Source organism: Trachypithecus francoisi, unplaced genomic scaffold (genome assembly GCF_009764315.1).
Source record: "Trachypithecus francoisi isolate TF-2019V2 unplaced genomic scaffold, Tfra_2.0 Lachesis_group7, whole genome shotgun sequence".
Classification (NCBI taxonomy): domain Eukaryota; kingdom Metazoa; phylum Chordata; class Mammalia; order Primates; family Cercopithecidae; genus Trachypithecus; species Trachypithecus francoisi.
This window is the reverse complement of record NW_022681472.1, coordinates 50,970,576-50,975,754: the sequence shown is the minus strand read 5'-3', so window position 1 is coordinate 50,975,754 and position 5,179 is coordinate 50,970,576.

Below are 5,179 nucleotides of genomic sequence, written 5' to 3'. Positions count from 1 at the left end.
AGTCTCGCTCTGTCGCCCAGGCTGGAGTGCAGTGGCTGGATCTCAGATCACCGCAAGCTCTGCCTCCCGGGTTGACGCCATTCTCCTGCCTCAGCCTCCCGAGTAGCTGGGACTACAGGCGCCCGCCACCACGCCCGGCTAGTTTTTTGTATTTTTTAGTAGAGACCGGGTTTCACCGGGTTAGCCAGGATGGTCTCGAACTCCTGACCTCGTGATCCGCCCGTCTCGGCCTCCCAAAGTGCTGGGATTACAGGCTTGAGCCACTGCGCCCGGCCTATATATTATATATTACTATATTATATATTATATATAATAAAAATATATCATAATTATATATTTTATTATATACATATATTTTGTTTTTATTATATACATATTTTTATTATATATACATAATTATAATATATAATTATATATTATATAATTTTGAGATTTACATATATTATATATTTTAGTATATATTATATAATTATATATTATTGTATATATAATTATAAATATAATAATTGTATATAATTACATATTTGTATAATGTATAATTATATACTATATATATATTTTTTCTCCTTTCTTCTTTCCTCTCTTGGTTCTCCAATCCTTTCTTCAGGCAGAACAGCTTGAGAGCTCTGGTTTTATCTGTCCTATTTGTTTATGCTGCCAGGTGAGTTTGTTTTAAAAAGATCATCTCTCCCTCCCCCACCCCCAGGTGAGTTTGTTTGAAAAATACATTCTCCTAGCTGGGCGCGGTGGCCCACGCCCATAATCCTAGCACTTTGGGAGGTCAAGGTGGGTGGATCACCTGAGTTCGGATGTTTGAGACCAGCCTGACCAACATGGAGAAACCCCATCTCTACTAAAAATACAAAATTAGCCTGGCATGGTGGTGCATGCCTGTCATCCCAGCTACCCGGAAGGTGGAGGTTGTGGTGAGCTGAGATTGTGCCATTTAACTCCAGCCTGGGCAACAAAAGTGAAACTCCGTCTCAAAAAAAATATATATATATATATATACACACCCACACACACACACACATACTTTTATCTTCTCCTTTCTTCCTTCCAGGTTTTAAAAAGACATTTTTCTCCTTCCTTCTTTTTTCTTTCCTTCTCTCTTTCTAAGACTATTAAGTATATAATATTATGGCCATAACCCTTCCCTTCTCCTTCTGAACAACTCAGCCCTAAAGCCGTTAGGTGGGCCAGAGAAAGGCAGGCACCTATGTGGAGAAGCAGCCTGGTGTGAGGGGTCAGAGCCAGAGCTGGCTGAGGAGAACAGCAATGGTGACAGGTATAAGGTGGTGGGGGCATTGGGATGGTGCAGCCAGCATAGAGTCAGAGCCCAAAGAGAGTCAGGTGTCAGCATGGGGGAGCAGCCTGACATGCTGGTTTGAGCCTCAGCAGACGGAATGGGGAGGGCACCCTCCTACGTGGGCAGCTTGGTGCACAGTTCTAGATCCCACACAGAGGACTGTGAGGACATCCACACAGAGGAAAGGCTCAGGGCCTGGTGTCAAGGCTCATGCAGGGTGAGGAGGGCACTCAGATGTGTGGCTGACACAGTGAGGGGAACCCGAGATCAAGAAGGGTAAAATGTGCTCACATGTAGGTAGCCCAGAGTGGTGGGTCAGAGCCAGGCAGGGTGAGGAGAGCATCCCCACGCCACAGAGGAGGTCCAGTGTTGAGTGCTGGAGCCCAAGTGAGGTGTGGAGAGCATCCATCTGTGAGGGCAGCCTAGAATGCAGTACTAGAGAGAAAGATGTCCATGGCAGTGTGGGCAAGCCAGCAGAGGGTGTTGGAGCTCAAATAGGATAAAGGGGGCATCTACGATAGGGGCAACCAGGTGTGAAGTGTCAGAGCCTTAAGAATGCAAAGAGGATGTCCATGTGGGAGAGGGGCAGCAGTGGTGATGAGAGACTGGTTACATACAGGGAAATTAATCAAATAATTTAAATATCTTAAAGCTGGTGAGACCCAGTTCCTCAATGTCAAGAAAGAAGCCCTACAGTATTGTTAGAAATGGAGGCATCTGTATGATGTCATGGATTTCAATAGATATAGAAGTTTAAATAGGAACATGTAGGTATGTATATACTAATGTTCTCTAAATTTATCCCCTGAAAAGGCCTGGGAGTGGTACTTTTCCCAAGGCAATGAGCACACCTGCTGCTTAGATCTTGGCTTCTAAGTACCACTTAGCACTAAAAGAAACCAGGGATCCTTGAAGAAATGGCCAATTCCAGGGTTGGGGCAGGGAAAGTACAAGATGAGCCTGGAACATCTTGCTGTAGCGGAAAAGTAAAGAAGCGTTCAAATAATGAAGATTTGTCAATAGGCCACAGAAGCCAGTTGGCCACTGACCAAATTAGAGACAGTCTGAGCATCAAAATAATGACAATAACAAGTAATAAAATGTGGTCCCTGGACCAGCAGCACTAACAGTACCACTTGGAAACTTGTTCAAAATGCACATTCTCAGGTTTCACTCCATACCTACAGAATCAGGAACTCTAGAGATGGGACCTGGCAGTCTTTAACAAGCCCTCCACAAGATTCTGAAGCACACTCAAGTTTGAGAACCACTGAACCAGGAAACTGAGCTCATACTGAAAACTAAATGACCTGAAAGTTTGAGGAGCATAATATTTACATAACCTCAAAAGTACCACCCCAAAAATACTATGAATTCTGGGATACACCACCTTAATCAAGTGATCAAAGTGAACATAAGCCATGAAACAAATTGAAATTGGGTACCATCTGATGTGATGATACAACCTCTGTGATATTTCTGCTACACAGATGCATAACCTGAATTTAATAATGAGAAGACATCAAATCCTAATCAAGGGTTATTCTACAAAATCGCTGGTGCATGATCTTTAAAAAATATCAAGGTCATGAAAATAAGGGAAAGAATTGCTGTTCTTATTCTAATGACAGTAGACATATTAAAAGTGTTCAATACGGCCAGGTACTGTGTGGTTTGTGCCTGTAGTCCAAGCTACTCAGGAGACTGAGGTAGGAGGATCGCTTGATGCCAGGATTTTGAAGCTGCAGTATGCTATGATCACACCTGTGAACAGCCATTGCACTCCAGCCTGGGTGTCAGAGCAAGACTTCACCTCAGGAAAAAAAAAAAAAAAAAGTACTCAAAACATATTTATTGAGTGAAATGGTTTATGTAGCTCTGGAATTTTGGTTTCAAGTCATTAGACTATTTCTGTAAGAAGGCAGGATCTACATCAAAAATCTAAACTTGGCAGGGCACGGTGGCTCACGCCTGTAATCCCAGCACTTTGGGAGGCTGAGGCGGGCAGATCACAAGGTCAGGAGACCATCCTGGCTAACATGGTGAAACCCCGTCTCTACTAAAAATACAAAAATCTAGCCGGGCGTGGTGGCGGGTGCCTGTAGTCCCAGCTGCTTGGGAGGCTGAGGCAGGAGAATGGCGTGAACCCGGAAGGCAGAGGTTGCAGTGAGCGGAGATCGCACCACTGCACTCCAGGCTGAGCGACAGAGCGAGACTCCATCTCAAAAAAAAAATCTAAACTTACGATTTTACCCTATTACTTTTGTAATGGTTTAAGTCAAAATAGTATGAGTCATTCTTTTGAAATGTACTCATTTTGTGAGACAGGGTCTTGCTCTGTTGCCCAGGCTGGAGTGTAGTGACATGAGCACAGCTCACAGCAGCCTCAACTTCCTGGGCTCAAGCTATCATCCCACCTCAGTCTCCATGTAGCTATGTAGCTGGGACCACAGGTGCATGCCACCATGACCAGTTAATTTTTTATTTTTTGTAGTGTTGGGGTCTTGCCATGTTAGGCTGGTCTTGAACTCCTGGGCTCAAGTGATCCTTCCACCTTGGCCTCCCAAGTGCTGGGATTATAGGTGTGAGCCACTGCACCTGGCCTATTTTTTCAAAAACTGACAAAAATTTATATATATCTAATATGGTACTGTGTCATATATAATTATACATATCATTATACATTATATATACATGGTACTGTGGATTTGTTTTGAAAGATGGATACATTGCAGAATGACCAAATTGAGGGAATTAACATCACATACTCATCAGTTTCTGTGGTGAGAACACAAAATCTACTCTGATTTCCAAGGATACACTGTTATTAGCTACAGAAATCATATTGTACAATAGATTTCTTGAATTTATTTCTCCTAACTGAAATTTTGTATCCTTTGGCCAGCATTTCCCACCCCCACACCCTCAACCAGCCCCTGGTAACCATCATTCTACTCCTGGTTCTATGAGCTCAACTTTTTTAGATCCCACATATAAGCAAGATCATGAAGTATTTGTCTTTCTGTGCCTGGCATATTTCACTTAACATAATGTCCATCAGTTCCATCCATGTTGTCATAAGTAACAGGATTTAGTTTTTTATGGCTGAATAATATTCCACTGTGTACACAGACCACCTTTTCTTTATCCATTCATTTGCTGATAGACACTTACGTTGATTCCATATCTTGGCTACTGTGAATGCTGCTGCAATGAACATGGGAGTGCAGATTCTCTCTTCAACATACTCATTTTTTTCAGATATTAATATATATTTAGCAGTGGGATTGCTAGATGCTATAGGTAATTCTATTTTCACCTTTTGAGGAACCTCTACTGTTTTCCATAATGGCTGTGCTACTTCACATTCCCATCAACAGTGTGCAAGGGTCTCCTTTTCTGCATCTCCTTGCCAACACTTCTTTCATCTTTTTGATAACAGCCATTCAACAGGTGTCAGGTATTATTATCTCATTGTGGCTTTAATTTGCATTTCCCTGATGATTAGTGATCTTGGACATTTCTTCACATACCTGTCAGCCACGTGTATGTTTCCTTCTGAGACATGTCAATTCAGGTCAAGTCATTCCTTCTAACAGTAATTAGACAGCAAAGCCAAATTATATTAAGGCACTTCCCCATAACATTAAGCCATATCTTCAGCATTTGGAAGAATGTTTGTTTTCTAAGCCTTCGTGCGGTAAATCCAAAAGGGAGTTTTGTTCACTGCTCTCACCTACTGCCTAGAACAATGCCTGGCACACAGCAGGAACTCACAGCTGTTGAATTATTAGGCAAAATATGCATAATATATTTATTATCTTAGCAAAGGGGGGAATCCTCAAGTCACAACATACAGAGAACAGAAAG